We start from the raw sequence: 19538 nt of genomic DNA, 5'->3' as shown, positions 1-19538 counted from the left end.
AAAGCTGTCTTCCATTCGTCGCCAGCTCGTATACGAATGAGATGATAAGCCCCGCGGAGGTCCAGTTTTGTAAAGATGGTAGCTCCTTTAACGGCTTCTAGTATATCTGGGATGAGAGGCATAGGATAGCGATCCGGGATGGTGATCTTATTTAAGCCTCGGTAATCTATACACGGTCTGAGTTCCGTAGAGTCTTTCTTTGGGATGAAGAACAAAGAAGCCCCAGCTGGTGAGGTGGATTCTTGAATAAGTCCATTGCAAAGATTCTTTTGAAGATATTCTTTAAGAACTTCACGTTCCCGTCCAGATAGGACATACATGCGACCGAAAGGAATCGGTGCATCTGGAACTAGTTCCAGGGCGCAGTCATCTCTCCGATGTGGGGGTAGTTCAGCATATTGGGATTCGGAGAACACTGTCTGATACTGTCTGTATTCAATGGGTAATTCCTGGATATGGTTCAATACAGAGATGGAACCCGGATTTTCCAACATGGAGATAGTGGGACGAAACCCAACCGCACCGTCCGAAAGACAGTGCGTCAAACAATGTTCAGATCCCAAAAAAACCGTGCCCGCCTTCCAATTGATGTATGGATTATGAGCACGAAGCCAGGGTAGTCCTAGAATAACTGGATAGTGGGCTGTACGGATTACATCAAAGATAATGGATTCTTGATGGGAGGAGATATTCATCCGCAAAGGTATAGTTTGTTCCTTTATGGGACCTGATGTTAACGGACTACCATCCACGGACTCAACTGGGATTGCCAAGGTCTTGACTGAACATGGTATATTATGAGCGGTCTTCCAGAGGGTATCAACAAAGTTCCCTGCGGCCCCACAATCTATTAAGGCCGTGACCGGAATGGGGTCTGTATCTCCCCATTTGATCTGGACATGTAAGGCCAACATAGTAAGATCGGGGATCTCCGTAACTTGGGAAGGTATCAGATAAGATGAGGAACCATTTACTGACTCCCTAGCCGCGGTTCCCCTGGCGGTTGGGAGATGGCGTTTCCCTGACTTTTGGCTGGGATGAGAGGACAATCTCGAATTGCGTGTTCTTTGGAACCACAATACATACACAGGCCCTTGACTCGACGTCTATGACGCTCCTCTGGAGTAAGGCGACCTCTGGTAGTCCCTATCTGCATAGGTTCATCTGTTTGTGATCTTCCTAAACTAGGAGGGTATGTCATAGGTGGTCTCATGGAGCGGCCACGACGACGTTCCTTCACTCTTTCTTGCAGTCGGTAATCCATCTGCATAACCATGGTGATCATCTCTGCCAAATTCGGAGGTCTGGGTACTCGGGAGATCTCATCCTTTAGCTCTTCGTTTAATCCTCTGCGGAATATTGTGATTAGAGCATCGTCCGCCCATGACGTACCAGCTGCTAACTGCTTGAAATTGGTGATATAAGACAATAGATCTTGAGATCCTTGTTTGTAATCTAATAACTGCTCTTGGGCTGAAATCGTGATCTCCTGACGGCTGAACATGGCTCGAAGACTATTCAAAAAGGCAGGATAAGAATCTAATAAGACATTATTGGTAGTAACAAGAGGCGTGGCCCATGCTAACAAGGACCCTGTCAAGTTTGCAATCATGTGTCCTACCATATCACGGTCGCTTTGAAAAAAAGCTGTCTTGAAAGAGAACTGAACGGTACAAGCCTCGATAAAAGTCTTGAGTTTATGAGGATTACCATCGTATAAACCTCCTGGGATAGGGCCAGGAGGCACTTCGGACCAGCTAGGGACTCTGCCTGCCTGTTGTCGGAGGTAAGCATTCTCTTGTTTTAAAGAATGCACTTCATCTGTCAGAGCCTGTACTGCAGTGACTAATTGCTGTTGTTGTGAGGCGTCCATGTTTCTTAGTAACCCTGAATCCCTGAGACAACCTGCTCAGATATACTTTATATTTTAGGCGTTGCTAACTGTCATAAATTAATAAATGAGACAAGTTATATGCATATCCAATCAATCAATTGGCAGGTTATCCCAAGGACTCACCGTTACCTCTTCCTCCGACAGACCCCCTTTCGGTAGTGGAAAGCTCTTCTTGTTCCAAATGGAGAGAAGATAATGAAAGCCTCCCAAGTACCTCTTCCCCCTCCCGGATAAACCAGGTAGAAGAAGAAGTCCCAGGGAAACCCTCTGGGGAAGAAAACCCTGTTCCGAAGGTAGCGGTGTGTTGTCCTCCGTTGCAGTCGGGGATTTCGGCGAAGTCAGGAGGGCGTTCGTCTTTGAGAAGAAGAAAGAGACTGGTAAGTATCAGAGTGTAACAGAGGGATAGAATGTAAGGTAAGAGGAAAGTGGATTACCCTTAAACCGGAACAATAGGGGGAAGATGGTGGTAGTCAGAATCTTCCGAAAACCTCTGAGAAGCAATCGAGGCGGAGCTAAGATCTGTTTCGATGGTGCAGAGTCTTGCCAGTGTGTTTGAAATGCCGGTGCGTGATGTGCCTGTTACTAAGCGAAGAAGAGGATAATAGTGAGTTGTGAATGTTAGAAAAAGCGGGATTGGAGGTAATTGGTTATACGGGATTGGGATGAGGCTTACCACGGTCCGGAATGGGACTGGATGGCAAACTTGGTTGATGAAGAGGAGGAGACCGCGAACTCGGAAAACAAAGAGGTAGTTGGAGAGACACTAGAATTTGAAAAACAGGAAGTTAGAAGCTGAAGACAGTATTTCGCAAGTCAAATTCTAAGACCTAGGAACGAACTTACGTAGCGTTGTTAATGAGGAGTAGCAACGCAACGCCGTGTTGATCTCCGGGACTGATATACCCACCCTCGGGTAGGGAGGCAGTACTTCCGGGAAATTAAGGTGTGCTGAGGCTAGACTCGCAACTCCAGCTACGGCGGCCATCTTGGTAGTAGAAATGGCTGACACCCGCCGTCCTATGGTCCATCGATGCCACAAAGCCCAGCGTCTCCGAAGGGGCGTGACAGAAAGCTATGGTGGAGACTACAGCTAGACTAGTTTGGAGTGTTAGGTCTCATGCCACTAAATTTATGAAAGATTTGGTGGATGTGTATGTGGAGAGTTCAGATATTCTCCAGTGGTTGGAAGCATTTGAGATGGCTTGTGAAATCAATGATGTTGACCGAGGGGATTGGGCTAAGTGTTAAGCAGAGTACCTCAGACTGGTTACGACTGCATTCTGAAGTTGAGTGTGGGGGGGGAAAGAGGCCAGTATGAGTGCATAAAATCTGCTTTGATTGCCAAGTTTGGCAAGACACCTACCTAATACCTTAAAAGGTTCAGGGACTATACAAAAGGAGAGAATGTGTCTTGGGTTGACTGGGTGAGTGCTGCGCATATGAACATGATGGGGTGGATTGATGGATACAAGGTGAAAACCTTTGTTGAATTGTCCCATCTTTTGTTTTTTTGAGCATTTTTTTGAAGTCTGTTCACCAGAGCTGCCTCAGTATTTGGCTGACCAGAACATTTTGGATCCCTTTCAGCTGGCCAGGCTGGCTGAAAAGTGGGTCTCCCGCCAGGTGTCCCCTAAGGAACCCAGTGGGAAGGACAAGGACAAATAGAAAGGGACCTCTCAGAAGTGTGAGGATTCCTGAAAGCAATCCCAATCGAATAAACCTAAACCTCCCTCTCCTAAGAACCATATATCTAGTGGGGATAGGTCTTATGGGGATGGGAGTAAGAGTAGTGGTTCTCCTGCTGTAAAGCAGCCTCCCATGGATCTAGTACCATACCTCACATTCCTGGCACTTGTTGGGACTGCGGGGCTCTGGACCACAAGAAGGGTGACCCCAAGTGCAAAGGTAAGGCACTTCCAGGCTGTCAGCCTGACCTACCCTTCCTCCATGCCTGAGGTGGAGGCCACTGTCCTTCGGTACTCTATAGGAATCCCGGTTGGTGCTACTGCAGAGATTTCCCTAGTGTCCCTTTAGGGCCTGGGACCAGTACGCAGAAGTACTGTCTACTATCCCACAAAACACCTGCAGATGTCTGCGAAAGTGCCCTCCTGAATGGCCAGCCTTCTACTGGTTTGAGAGACACTGGGGCAAGTATGACAGTGGTGGACATGACCCTGCTCATGCCAGAGGACTATGTAGGTGCTCCTCTGAGAACTACCAGGTTAGCTGGTGGGCCTTCCAAATTATCTCCTGTAGCCTTAGTCATCAGAATTGCGGACAAGACAACAAAGCTTCCTGTCCTGGTCCAGGACAATGTACCTGCCAATATCTTGTTGGGGAATGATCTAGTGAAGTTGGGGTTGATCTCGGATGGACTACCCCTGACCACTGCTGCAATTGCTAGATCTCCGGTTGCACCGGGTCTGACTGCTAGACAGGTACCCAAGCCAAAGGGGAGACCCAAGGCAAGACGAAAGAGCCAGAAGACCACCTCTGCGAAAGGTGCTCTTTCTCTTCCTGCTGTTTCAGCAGCACCCACTGGGATTCAGGCTCCGGACAAGCTAGGTCCAGTGGTAACTCGAGACTCAACTTCTGAGGTATAAGAGCCAGAAGACACTCCTGCGGGAGAGGTGCTCAACCCATAGGATCACCCTGACATTTAGTGCCTGCTGGCTGAAGGAGGGCCCTCTAGGGGAGGGGTCAGAGAGAGAGTGCCACTCTCTCGAGGGTCTAAGAAAACAGGCCCAGACACAAGGTGAAGTGCCTAGGTCATTCAAGATTTATTGGGAGGGTCAGTTCCATTGTAGTGAGCCCACTAAGCCTGAACCAGGTGCCCTCAAGAGGTTGGTGGTACCCCAGGTTTACAGGCTCTTCCTGTTGCAGTTGGCGCATGAGGTGCCCTTAGCTGGTCATCTTGGGACTAAGAAGACTAAGCAAAGGCTCTCTGCACGTTTCTACTTGCCCCGGATGGGAGCAGAGGTGGAGTCCCACTGCCGGACCTGTCCCACTTGTCAGTTGTCGGGCAAGACTGGGAGGCAGTGTCATTGCCCCACTGCAGCCTTTGCCAGTGGTTAGCGCACCATTTGAGAGGGTAGGCATCAACATTGTCGGTCCCTTAGACCCTCCCACATCCGGTGGACACCGGTTCGTCCTGGTTGATCATGCCACCAGGTACCCTGAGGCTATACATCTTTGGACCATTACTGCCAAGGTGTTTGCCAGGGCCCTCCTGGGAATTTTTACCAGAGTTGGATTCCCTAAAGAGTTGTTCTCTGACAGAGGATCCAACTTCATGTCTAGCTACATGCAATCGATGTGGAAGGAAAGTGGGGTAACATATATGTTCTCCACCTTCTACCATCCCCAGACCAATGGTCTGGTTGAGAGATTTAATAAAACTCTCAAGGGCGTGCTGGGTGCTTTGGAAGAGCCCCTAAGGAGGAAATTGGATCTCCTCCTACAATACCTGCTGTTCGCCTATAGAGAAGTGCCTCAAGAGCGTGTTGGTTTCAGCCCCTTTGAGCTTCTTTTTGGACATCCGGTGAGGAGGCCCCTTGCCTTAATCAGAGAAGGTTTGGAAGCCACCCCTCCAGGTCTTGCCAAGCAAGCGGGTGACTGTGTTAGGCCTCAGGTGGAGGATGGCACATATGATGTGCCAGGCATCAGTGAATCTTGGGGCAAGCCAAGAATTGAACAAGCAGTCATGACCTTAAGGCCTCACAAGTGGATTGGACTCCAGGGCAGGAGATCCTTGTGATGGAACCTACCAAGCCTAGAGCTTTGCCAGATAGGTGGACTGGACCCTTCAGGATAATCTCCAAGATGGGCGAAATTAACTATCTGGTTGACATGGGAGTCCGCTGGGTAGCCCCTCGGGTATTCCACGTTAACAGGCTCAAACCTTTCCACAGGCGAGAGGAAGTCTCATGTCTTCTGCTATCTTCACAGCAAGAGGAGGATGAGAGTGAGCCCCTTCCTGATTTGCTGCATAGCAACCCTCAGGATGGCTCAGTGGAGGGAGTGCATCTCTCTCCACATCTGACACCAGAGCAGCAGAGGGCCTGCAGGGCTTTGCTCCAGCAGTATGCCCCTCTGTTCTCACTGACGCCAGGCCTCACCCTGTGGTGCAGGCACGAAATTGACACTGGTGACAGTATACCTGTCAAAGGCAGGTGCTTTCAGATGTCAGATACTGTAAAGAACCACATCCAGGCTGAGGTTGCCAAGATGTTGGATCTGGGTGTAATTGAACCCTCAACCAGTCCCTGGTCCAGTCCAGTGGTCCTTGTCCCCAAGGCAAGTTCCCAGGCATGTACCAAGGATTGACAGTTCTGTGTGGACTACAGAGGAGTCAATGCCGTCACCAAAACTGACGTGCACCCATTGCCCAGGGCTGATGAGCTCGTGGACACCATAGGTGCTGCCAAATTTGTAAACACCTTTGACCTTACCTCAGGTTATTGACAAATAGCTCTGACGGACCAGGCCAAGGAAGAGACTGCATTCTCAGCACCTGAAGGGCTCTACCAGTTTAGAGTCATGCCTTTTGGGTTGAACGCACATGCCACCTTCCAAAGGTTGGTCAATCATGTGCTCAGTGGGCTGGAGGCCTTTTGTGTGGCCTATTTAGACGACATTGCTGTCTACAGTTCTACCTGGGAAGAGCATTTGACTCATTTGGATCCGGTGTTGCAGGCCTTGCGAAGGGCTAACATCACTATCAAGGCCCCCAACAGCCAGATAGCTCAGGGGGAAGTCACTTACCTTGGTCATGAGGTAGGAGGGGTTCGAATCCAACCTCTCCCCAGTCAGGTACAGGATGTACATGACTGGGAGACTCCCACTACTTAACCCCAGGAGAGAGCTTTTCTGGGACTCACTGGGTATTACCGTAACTTCATGGCAGACTGTGGAACCATAGCTTCCCCTCTGGCAGCTCTGACGTCGCCCCCATCAACCAAGGAAGGTTAATTGGACGGAAGACTGTCAGATGGCCTTTATTGGCTTGAAGGAAAGTCTGTGTAGGGTACCTGTGTTATGTGCGCCTGATTACAGCAAACCCTTTACTGTTCAAATGGACGCCTGTGATACTTGAATTGGAGCTGTCTTGTCCCAGTTAGATGACAAAGGGAGGGAACATCCTATCATATTCATCAGTAGGCAACTCAAAGGTAGAGAACTTAGGTGGGCTACTGTTGAAAAGGAATGTTTCAGTATAATTTGGAGCCTTGGGCGTTTTAGGCCCTACCTTACAGGGTCTACCTTCAAGGTCCAAACCGACAATAAGCTCTTAAAATGGCTTATGCAGATGAAAGGTGAAAACCCTAAACTGCTCAGGTGTTCCGTTAGCCTGCAAGGGCTAGACTTCACTATTGAACATAGACCAGGGAAAAGTCATGATAATGCAGATGGTCTTTCCAGAAAGTATGTTGACCGTCTGGATGAGGGTGTGAATATCGTGGGAGAGTACACCACCCTAACCTTAATCTTGTGTAGGGGGGGTGACGACTGTGATGCTGGAAATGCATTGGAGGGACAGGGCCACCATGTCCTTGTCCTGTACTCCCTTATCATGTGTGTTCTGTGTTGTCTTCTGCACAGGAGTCCATGTGCGACTCCTGGCAGTGCAGCTCTTCCTCTTTTTGATTGTTGTGAGCAGAGACCGTTGGGATACCCTTATGGCACCCATGAGTGGGGGTACAGCCCTGTACCCCTAGTGTATGTTTTTGGGCACCTCTGTGTGGCCCACAGAGCAGGGTATGGGCTGGTGGCAGCTCCATGCTGAATTTGACGTGCTCAGAGTTTCCTCCATTTTGGGATACCCATGCCCTGCCATAGGAATCAGTGGATTCCTGATAGGAGACAAGATGGCCCCTGTGGCCTCTTGGTTTCTATTGCCTGTTACCTTGTTTTGCCAAAGTCCTGGGAAGCCCTGACTCTGTCCCTTCCCCAGACTGGCTGTTGGGCTGAAGAACCATATATGGTATTGTGGAGAAGTCCAGGTCAGACTGGCTGGAGCCTTCCCAGTGACTATATGTTGTGGGTACACCTTTGGGGTGGGACCTGTGTGTATCTGTGTGTGTGTGACACAATGAATGAGACAGCCCTGCCTGAAACTGACATGAATGCAGCGTGGTGTGCTGAAAGCTGGGTGCTTGCCCCAATCCACATTCCTTGATATGGGTGTCTGGGTGGAAGTAAATGGCCTGAATGCACTGTGAGCTTGATCGGCTGCCTGCCTACACGAATGCCCTTTTGACTGATTGGCTGACTGGGCTTGGCTCAGCAGGGTGAATAAGGGACCGCATTGTATATCTGGGGACATCTCACTTACTTCAAGTTGAAACTTGAAGCTGCTTATCCTTGAAGCCCAGCTTGAAGAAGGTGGTTTGCTGCTGTTTTCCTTCGACCAAATCCGAAAGCTGTCTAGGGCTGATCCGAGAGAGGACCTGGCTAGGAGACCTCTCCCCAAGCTTCGAGGTAAAATCGTGCAGAAGCTGATCTTCGAGGTGTCCTGGAAGCCAGTCCCGAAAGGTTGTCGACGGACGGAGACTGGGTCCGCCGATAAATCGTGGCCATCGAAGTGCATTGCCGTCGACCGGGGTTTGGAGGATTTCCGTAACTGCTGGAAACCAGTTGAGTCGTGTTGTCCAGAAGCGGGGACAGCTTGATGCCGTGCTGCTAGATGACCGGAGCTGCAACGCTCCACCTTTTGCCTAAGATCATTTAAACAAAGGGCTCCCTTGCAATCACTGTTGACTGCTTTGTACCGCCAGAGAAAAACGAGGTCGACGACTACCGAGGAGAATCGGTGCCACCCGAAGTCCACAAAGATGCCGACAAGTGAAGAGCCGAAATCCAGCCGTGGTCGAGTCGCGATCGCCGACATCCGATGCCGACACTAGACGCCTGCTGCCGGGCCTATATTCTTAATCGAGCCTTCTTTGCAGCACCAAGTGCTTTCCATGGAGGACGCTCGACACCAGGGTTCACCTTCTTCAAGGAATTTCGACGCCATGTGGCTCCTACTTTAAAGGGAGTACCCCCTCGATGGATCCATCGACGAACCGTCGAAGAAACTCTTGCTAACTCAGTTTGGGTAGTGGGACATTTTTGACCAGGAAACAAGACTATTTTAACATGAATGGTCTGGGCTTGTTAATATGGTTCTACGTTATTTCGCCAAATGATTTTACATCGTGGGACTTTTCATCGTCACCCTGTCATCACCAAAAACTCCTTTTTTTATTTTTTTATTTATTTATGGTGGGGCTTCACCTCCTCAACCCCCCCTTAAGTAAAATAATCATACCCCAAACCGCACCAAACACCCCCCCCTAAAAATGTTTTTGCCGATGAAAGGGTTGGCGGTGAAAAGTCCGACGATGTAAAATCATTCGACGAAATGCGTGTATACCGTTAATACACTTTATTACAGGTTGCCGAGGTGGGGGCAACCTGTAATAAAGTTGTATTAACACACAGAACTGTGTCTTAGTAGCTAAAGTACCATTCTGCCATTGTTTAACCCAACTTTCTTTATGTAAAGAACTATGTTGGCACATAACATAGTGTGTGGACTTTGCTTTGTGGGGGGCTTGGGGACTAGACTGTACTTAGAACCAGCTGGCATCACCTACTGAGAGTTTAAGCCTCGATTACTTTTCCATGCTACCATATAGAGAATCTTGGCTGGGGTGCTCTGTGCTTCTACTCTGCCATATAGAGGGCAGGAGTACAGATAACCCCCCTCCAGTCTTTACACAGAAGAGGAGCCTTAAGACCTTAAGTCAGCTCCCCCTGCCCCAGGGTTGATCAAGCATCCGTCCAAATCCATCGAACAGGCAGGCATGGTACTGCTGGTCTGTCCTTTTGGAGGGTTATGTTACGCTCACCTGGTATCCACGGGACGCCACCGAGCCGTAGGGACTCTGGTATCCTTCTCTGTGGTTTCCAGGTGTGACCATCGGGGAAGTTCTGCCTGGAATACAGGTGGGCAATGTTCAAGACTGGGCAACTGGGGTAAGCAACCCCCCACCACGCCGTATGCCTGCAGCCCCTCTGGACCTCTCCTCACCTTGTTGTTAATTCAGGTGTGCTCTCCGTCCTGCCTTCTTGGCAGGGGCGCGTTGTCCTTTGTGGGCGAATGCAATCTAGTTACTTCATTGATGCTGGCCCGCTTTGAGTCTTTCAGGTAGGTCTTATTGCTGTTGTATATTGTTGTTACTCTTGCATGCCTTTCTTGGTTTAATAAATGTATTTTTCTCTTACTTAGGTGCGCGGAAGTCCAATGTGATGCATTGGCTGAATTGGGTCTCTCCGGTAAATGATGGCGTATTAAGAGCGCTTTGATGCGGTAAGTAGGCGCTATGCGCAGCGCTACGATTCCTTGCCAACCTGTTGTCTTTTCTTTCCCATAGATCGCGGTGCTCACCCGGGGCGATGCTGGTCGAGAGGTGACTTGCAAGGTAAGCTTTTCGGCACAGTTCGTTATGTTGTTAAAATGTCTGTCTTGTTTTCTTCCTCTTTTGCAGATCTGTCGGTCCGGGAGACGCGCTGATCCTAGGATGCTGATCGCAGGAGCTGTGGGCAGCTAACAATGAAAATTACAGGTAAGCTGCTGCTACTAACGATGTCCTTTTTGTCTCTTTACAGATGCTGTTCTTCCGAGGTTCGCGGGTACAGCTGAACACGATGAGCGTCACGTTGCAGGATTGCAAAGTAACGCAAAGCGTGTTATCCAAGTCGGGTGTGGTTTAAATAGCTTCAAGAAAGTAGTCCAGGTAAAGTAGTTTCTAGGTACCACACTCAAAACACTATACCACATAGCTTGATTCCAAAGAGCCAAGCTATGTGGATGCCTCCATGTTGGCTGGCACTTGAAATAAAGTAGTTCCCTAAACACAAGTCTTTATTAAGTATGAGCCTGGCGCCAAAGGCGCCAGGACTGGCCCCAAGAGGGCCTAGGCAAAGGATGCCTAGGTTTGTTGGAGTCCCGAGCCAAGACCTCTACTGGCCCAGGGACTTGCCAGGGGGGGTTTCTGGATGTGGGTCGTGACAGGTTAATACTGCTCCCTTCATTAATGCAGTACTTTGTTACTTTATTCTCTGGCGTCTAAGAAAATCCCTCAGTGGAACGCTGATAGCTGTTACTTCCTCTGAAATGCACACCGTAGTAGAATTAAGGAGTAACACCACCCAGAATGTAGTAATCTCTTCTATAGGTTTTGTTTAAAAAGATAAATACTAAAGAGTTCAAGAAAGCACCTCCCCCTTTCTTGGTTGGCTCTGCGTCTACCCCAGCACCAGAGGAGGGTGTTTTTTTTTAACTGGGATTTGGGAATTCTTATTCTTGATCAGCAGGTGAATTCCTCCCAGATACCCCTCAATCTCTCAATTTATTTTTCCTGAATGCTCAACCTAATGCAAGTTAAGTCATTTTTGACTGTTTTTCGTGTCCTCGGCCTGGGATTTTCAACAGCCATATTTTGCTTGGTTCTTCTCTCCATGTTCAATCCTTTGCCCTTTGTAATTCGTGACCTGTCTGTGGATCACAGTGAATCACTAATATCGTTTCATAGTTCATCAGAAAAAGAGGTTACTGCTCTTGGCACCTCTTGATTGAATTCATACCTCCTTGATATTATAAACACTGACAAGCCGAATGCGGTGACAAGGGCAACACATCTGGTATTGCTGTTTTGCTGCTGTGCTGGGAATTCTGAGATTTGTGTCTGAGTGCAGCGAGTGCAGCAATAGCTCTGTGAACTGAGAGTCCTGCTCTGTATTAGGGGCTCTGGACCTGTACCATCGATATTTCAAATACCAGCACATCCCCGTTTGCTGTAAGGGATTCTACGTTGCTGGCCACGGCCACCTGGAAGCAGCTGTTAAGAATCGGACCACATGACTCTTGCAGCGTTAAGCCCGAACGCGGTGACAAGGGCAACGCGTCTGGTATTGCTGTTTCGCTGTTTGTGCTGGAAGTGCGTAGAGCAGGGGCCTCTACGCTAGTAGCCTACAGTGCGGACTACCGCTAAAAAACCGCCACAAAGGAACGGTAGGGATTGCTTCTCCTTCTTTCACTGATACTTATCCTCAGGGGAGCTGCGGGAGAATGTTGGAGCTTACTCCCATGATCTCGCGGGTCCCGCACTATCTTAATGGGAACTAAGATGCATTAACAGCTACCATCGTATATCATCCATATTGAAAGTGCGACTAATGTCTGCACTCTTTGACGTGAAAGCTTTCTGTATATAGCCGCTCTCCCTCCTTGGGGCCAGTTTTACCAGCTCTATTCACCAAGAACTGATCGAGGACTGCGGGTCAAGAACCTTCGACTCGGTCAGTGGCTGTGAGTGTATCATTACAGCCCACTCTCTGTTTATACCTGGTACTTCTTAGTAGCCTGGTCCTTGAGTGGGAAAGGGTAATGTCAAACATTTATAATCTGCGGAGCGGTCCTCTGGCAGATAAAATAGCGCCATATGACCCTCAGGGCAATTCTACCCCAATGGTTCAGCTAAATGTGTCGGTTAAGCTTCTGGCACCCCATTATAAATCGTGGAGGGGAAGTTTCCTGCCACCAAAGAGTTCCTTTCCAGAGGATTCTGAAGTTCCTACAATTCCTGGTCTATCTGTATGTAAGATAGATAAACTAAAGGATACAACTCTTCTCACTCCATTGAATACTGCAGCTAAAACCATTCTAATTTCGAAACTAAACTACGAGGTTACAGCGGCTAGTATGAAAAATACTTTTGAAGATCATTTCCCAATACCCAATGCGGTTGCAACAAAAGACAGTATATCCATGTTAACGGAGCAATTTCCCAACTGTCAACAATCTTTGGATAATTCAGACAACCAAATTTATGAAAGCTTGCACTCTTCTGTTGTTGCCTTACATGCCCAAGGCATTGATTTATCTATTAAGCAGAATCCTGTATTGGAATTGTGGCCGGCAGCAGAGGAAGAATGCCGGTTCGAACAGCAAATCACTACTCCGGTCTTTGAGCACCAGAAAAAAGACGCGTAACCAGCATCAACGGTTGGGGAAGTCTTGGGACCCCCTACCATAGCAGCTTTAAATTTTGTCCTGAGCTCGCTGGTGAAGGTCTTTGAAAACATCAAATCGGAAGTGGAGCTACACTCGGGAATCCTGCTGTAACTATCAAAGGACATGGATTTAAACATGGTGGCATTAAAATCATCCATAAATGAGGAGAGAAATACAACAATAAATTCTGGAAATCCTTCCAGGAAACTCAATTAAGTAAAATGGAATCTATACATGTACAAGGTGTTAATCTAAACCAGGACTTGGCTGTTCTGACCAAAAACTGCAAACTGCACCTGAAAAGCCAGGGGCACTCAGTTGTTCCACCGAACTTGGAGGTAGGCCAGATGGCCAATGATTAGGAAGATACGCCTTTATCAGCATCTATTATGGAAGAATGTATGCGCTTAGCACAACTAACGGAGGATGAAGCTGCTCTGGTTCCTAACAATGATATGTTAGAAGAACCTTACTTAGCTTATGAGAAGTCAGGCACAGTGGAGAATCTGGATAAAGCTATAAAGAAGCTGAATGGAAAAACCAAAAAGAAAAAGGAAAGTGGAAGAGTTAAAACTGGCACAAAGGAAGAATAAGCTCCAAGAAAAGAAGAGGATGGTGGAACTTCACCCGGAGAACATTAAGCAGTCTGTCAAAAATTTGAAAAAAATTGACTCTGCCCATCGTAGATAAAGGGAATCTGAAAGGTCCAAGGCCAGATTCGGCCAAAAATTGTGGTAGAGTTGGAATTAAATAAGAACCTGGATGAGGGCCTCCCGGCTATTATTAAAGTGACGGTGAGTGGTCAGGCCGACTTATTGGCTCTGCCAAAGAAAATTGCCTTCATCTTCCTTCCTCCAAAGCAAAAAATTGAAACCAACTGTGCCCTCCATGAAAATTGCTCCAATTTTTCTTAAACAAAAAAGGATAATACATTACTGGGTCTAGAAAAACAAAGTATGGGACCTAATATTGCAATGTACAAAAAAGTGATTTACTTAAAGGGCAAGAAACTGTGAAAGAGAGTAGGCTGAGTGCAAAAGATCTGTATGATAAACCTCAGATGGTGAATGCTGACATAATAAAACCTAAGCCCCCCATACCACTGTGCCCTAACTTGAAGTCAAAAACCTCCTCTGTCTTGTCTGCTAAAAGTGGTGCGAGTAATCTTTCGCCTCAGAAGATCTTATTATCCAAGTCCCAAGATAATAAGTCACAGAGTCCTGTTAACCGACAAGTCATCTTGGAAGAGATGAAGTCGATGAACCTATTGAAATTTTTGACTTCTAGTGATATAGATTGAGTATGTTTCCCGACTACCCAAACACAAGTTCAACTGAAATTCTAATGAAGTCCAGAATAGTTTCAGAGTCAATGCTTGAGCCAAAGGATGAATGGCTAAAAAGAGGATATATTATATCCAGAATCCATCCCAGTATTGCTACAGACATGTCATCTATGAAGGAGCCCTCAAAGTGGGGGGGCTCTCTGAATTTATGGGAAATAGTGCCAGAAATCACAGCTCAAGTATTTCAGAAGATGGGTATGCCTGAACAGAAACTCTAGCCAACCAGGAACGTAGATGCCTATCAGGGAACTCTAGAGGCTATAACTCCTTTTCTAGGGACAACCAGAGATGTTTTATTTTTCCGAATTTTGATTTGATCTCTTTACAAGAAAACTGGCTTGGAAGCTGTGGGTATTCAGGGTTTCTATGTTTCTCAACAACCTCCTGAATATAGAGGGGCGGGTCTACCGAGTGGAGGACTGCTTTTGGCTTGCAAAAGAGAGGTCTTTAAGGAATGTATCTTGATATCAAACAGAGTTCAGGTACTCCTGGTGGTTAGAGTCCAGATCAAAGAAAACTTGATTTTCTCCCACTGGGTTTTAATCACAGTCTAATGGAATCCTGCGGTGACTTCTCTCAGAATTTCTTTGCAGTACTTGTCTGATATATTGGTTGAAGTCGTCTCTCAATTTCTTTCGGATGAACTGATAATACTGGGTGACTTGAACTCGTAGTGTATTAGCACAAATATATTATCCCTTCCTCCTAAAAAGAAATCACTGAATGGGTGTGTTTGGGATGAGTTTATGACAGAATGGAAGCTAACTATGCTAAATGGGAATGTGAAGGGAGATATCCCATGTGCACCATCTTGGGAGAGAGGGTAACGTTGTTTCAACTATTGATTATGTGTACGTCTCTAGGAATATCTTTAAGAAATGTTTAACTTGCAAACTGGCTCATACTCAAGATAGTGACCACGCTATGCTGGATTTTGTTATAAGAACTGAAGATATCTCATCAAATCTGCAGTACTCTCACTCTCTAGAAGTGAATATAGCAGGTAACCAATTGTTAAATTTGAAAAAGGGGGCCAAACATTAAATGACTATCTGCGAAGAGTTATTAGACAGACATCTGCTTCCCAATTGATAGAACAGTGTAAACCTAGTAATTATTGCTAGGGAGAATTCTCTGTAAAGGCTAATTTCCCAAACCTAGTGAGTCCCCCAGCAGCTTTGCTGGATTTTTGGGGTTTATTTTTTTTCTCCTGCTAAGAGTGAGACTCTTTTACTCCCACACTTAGACATGATTTGAGGTGTTCCTTTATCTTTCCATGTGTTTTATGGGCTATGGGGTCTTTTACTCCGTAGGGTCTAATGTGGTTTTGATGTGGGTTACACAGCGCCCACCGTGCCGTAACCCAGGGGTGTCATAGCGACCCCCAAACATAGACTCCATACCCTGGGATTGACTACTGTCTCCCAGGGCATGTAAAGTCACCATTGGCTTTACTAGTCCCAAATTATGAACAGAAACCAGTACAAACCATCATATTGTGGACATACTGGTCGGGGCAATTCGATTGCCCCGGGGTCTGTTGTTCGAGAGGGCACGTCTCCGTCCCCCCTGATCGAGTTTTGGCTGGTGGCAGTGGATACTACTTTTTATATTCGACCGCAAATATATCTCTATGGGATTTTCCCATTGTTCGAGGCTACCAACTTTAATTATTTAATTCCTATAGCCTCGAACATGCCGCCAGTTTATTTATTTAATATTAATTCACCGGTTGGCATTTTTTGCCAGAACTTGATTCTAAAATGGCATTTGTGGTCTCTTCTGTGACTCCAACCCAAGTCGAGCCCTTTGTTCCACTTTTTGGCAGGCTTCTCCACAGAAGCCTCCAAAAGTGGTGCCACTATGTCTGGGTACCACAGGGGGTTTGGGAGGGGGGTTTAGGCACCCTGGACTGAGTTGCCTTGGCAACTCAAGTCGCAGTCTTGTGTGATTGGCCCAAGTGCATGTTTGATTGACAGCTAGGCTGAATGAATGGGGGTTTGCTGCATAAAAGCAGGGCTTTGGGGACTGTAACTTCAGAAGTCGCCACATGACCTAAGAATCCGAGGAGGGAGAAGCTGAGCCGACCTGCAACGACGACACCACCGGTGGAGCCCTGCTGAACCGTCTCACCACTTTTCCCGACGACAGAGGAGATCTCCAGTCCAGAGAGTCTTCTTCCTTTGACTTGTGGGGATAATCAGTTTTGCCTTCTTTTCACCTTCCTGGAGCATCTCGTGGCCGCCTTGCCCGTGCCAAGCACCGCAGCAACTGGAATACCACGGCTTACCACTACCGCGAAGAGAAGGGTAGTACCTTTTAACCGAAGAACTCTGTGGCTGGTTTCTTCCCTGGCAGTGCAACGACCTTCATCTTTCCTCCACGGCGAGAGCTCCTTTTCCTCTGGACGAAACACCGACTTGCACCCGCTGCCAGGAACAACTTCACCCGCTGGAGCTTCCTTCACATTTAAGGTACTGTGTCCCGCCTGGCTTCCCTTGCGACAGATCTTTCGGGGTGACAGTAAAGCCTCGACTTTCTAACCTGGGTTGGTCTGGGACAACCTAGCTAACTTTTCCTGACTTTAATTTCATTCTTTGTGTGCGAACTATCTACAAGACTCTTTGGGCATAACCCCACTGTGTGAACCTGGACCCCTTCTGCTTGCTCTCACCAAGAGTGGGCCTTGCAATTGACTTCCTTGCTCTCCAGTAGAACTCTGCCTATCCTGCCTTACTGTGGTTCTTTTAAAAGTATTGAAATTTGTGTGCTTCCATAACTCTGCCTTTTCCCTCCCTTTTTCTATAACTTATTAGAGTGCCATCTTATGTTAAGCACTCACCTCTGTCTGAAAATAAGTGGTGTTTCTCATTAAGACTTGTCTAATAAGTAATTAGGGTTGTATATATATAATAGTGACTGTGTGCTGAATTTACTTACCTCTTTGTTGCTAGTGTAATTTAAAGTGTGTCTTTAAATAAATAATTATATACTTTTACACCAAAGCTCTGGTCAGTGTTTGCTTGTGCTACTGTATCTCTGTACCTATTGTGTATACTCTACATACTGCCTAACTCTTCTTGAGGGAGGTCTGACTGCTCAGCCACAGCTACCAAATGAATCTGTGTGGTACAGACTGCTACCAAGTGGGTTTACTGCCAAACACCTGTAGTCTTAAATGTTCTGCAGTGGTCCCTAAGGGAACTGCACAGGTTTCTGCCTAACAATTACATCGGCTTTTTGGGGTCTTTGAATTCTCCCACGTTGGGAAATGGTAAGCCTAAAAAAACATAAACACTGTTTCTACAATCAAATTTATGAAAAAAAGAAGCAATTAAGAGCCAAAAAACATAGAATTAAAAAAAACAAAAAAATGAGAAGGGCTGCCTAGACCAAATTAAACAAATTAATAACATATATAAGAACTGGGTCAAATGCCATAGGCCAATGCTGTTGCACAAATTTGGTGAAGAAATGTTGAAGGCTCTATCCCTGCAGAATTCTAAGAACTTCTGGACAATTGTCAATTCAGCACAATCTTCTGTGGATTCCACCCATACGTCAGTGATTGACGAAAAAGCATGGGTGGCTCATTTTTTGAAGGTATATGCTCCTATTATTTCCGAACCCTACTACTCCCATCAAGAGGTAAACTGGACACTGCAGTTTGAGGTAGAAGACATTGAGCGCTTGATAAAGAAATCTTCCGGCTCAAGAGTGCCACGGCCCAATGGCTTATTAAATTCAGTTCTAAAAAATAATTAATCAGTTTGGGCTATAATACTAAAGATTCTGTTTGACAATATCATTGTCTCTAAAACAACTCTGGGTTCATGGAGAGAGGCAATCATTATCCCAATCTATAAAAAAGGCGATCGCACTCTGGCGATCAATTATAGAACAATATCATTACTGGATGCAGATGGCAACATTTTCAGTGGGTTAATTTTGATGGATTTGGAGAGCTGGGCTGTGTCTAATGGCATAATTCCTAGGGAACAGAGAGGCTTTAGGACTGGTCTATCAACTTCCGTGAATATATTAATTCTTATCTGCATTACGGAATTGTCTTTGGCCAAAGCAGGCACTCCTCTCTTTGCTGCCTGGGTTGATCTCTCCCAGTATTTTGACACCATAAACAGGAATAAGCTATTGTACAAACAAGAAAAATGGGGTCTACGTGACGGCCTGCTAAATATTCTTATTGATTTGCACCAAGGTTCCGTCCTCAGAGTTAGACTCACGAAATCTGGTTTTCTTTCTATTGCTATTAAGACAGAGAGGGGGGTTTGTCAGGGCTGTTTGTTGGCTTGTTTCCTGTTTATTTTATTTATGGCGCATTTGTCTCAATGGCTGTTGGAAAAGGGTCTGGTGGTCCCTAGGATTGGAACGGGTAAAACCTCATGGCTGGACTATGCAGAATATATTGTGGTGATGGATCGCACCCAAGTTGGACTTCAGCGGCTACTGACAGCCCTAGCTGAATATGCTAATTTGAATGACCTGGCTATAAATCTAGCAAAGTCAAAGATTGTAATTTTCAAACGTCCTCATAGAATAACTAAACCGTATGTATGGCATCTGAACAACATAACTGTTGCTACAGATAAAGAAGTGATATACCTAGGGTGTCAGATTCCGTCCTATCCCTCCATGTCTCACCTTTTAACAACTATTGAGCCCAAACAAAGAAAGCTGGGTGCGCAAATGAAGAGGGTATACTCTAAGTACTGTAGATTCTCCTTGATACCATGGATTAAATTCTATGTGGGGAAGGTTCTTCCATCTATGATCTATGGCTTAGAGTGCTATCCGCAGGCTTTTGATGTCACCTGGGATAAAATAGAGAGCAAGTTATGGAAAAATGTATTAGTGTTGCCAAACTGTATTCCAATTCCATGTGCACAATATGAGCTAGGCATTGGATCTCTGATGTCAGTAATGGAATGGAAATGGTTTAGTCTATATTGACTGATTTTGTGCCCTCAGAAAACATCTCTATATGTTGAAGTGGCATATCAGATGAAAATGAATGATAACATCTTTCTCAACAGTTTGAGATCTTTTTGCAATAACACACTAGTTGCGGCAGACACTTCAATTGATACTCTAATCCAGAATCCTTTAAAGGGAAAGGAATCTGTAAAGCGTATGGATTGGATCATAACTATTGACAAGATGAGAGCGGCCAAACTATCAGCATCTTGGATGCAAATTGACAAACCTATCCTTCCGCC

The 19538-nt window shown here is 46.5% G+C and overlaps 1 protein-coding gene across 2 annotated transcripts in view; it reads left to right on the top strand.

The window, feature by feature from the left end:
* The window catches only part of MROH1 (maestro heat like repeat family member 1), a 2813132-nt gene that overhangs the window by 2053467 nt on the left and 740127 nt on the right, over window positions 1-19538 (top strand). The window lies entirely within an intron of this gene.

Source organism: Ambystoma mexicanum, chromosome 5q (genome assembly GCF_040938575.1).
Source record: "Ambystoma mexicanum isolate Mex_15411 chromosome 5q, UKY_AmexF1_1, whole genome shotgun sequence".
NCBI lineage: Eukaryota > Metazoa > Chordata > Amphibia > Caudata > Ambystomatidae > Ambystoma > Ambystoma mexicanum.
The sequence above is the reverse complement of the archived record's forward strand: the minus strand, read 5'-3'. Positions and strand labels throughout refer to the sequence as shown.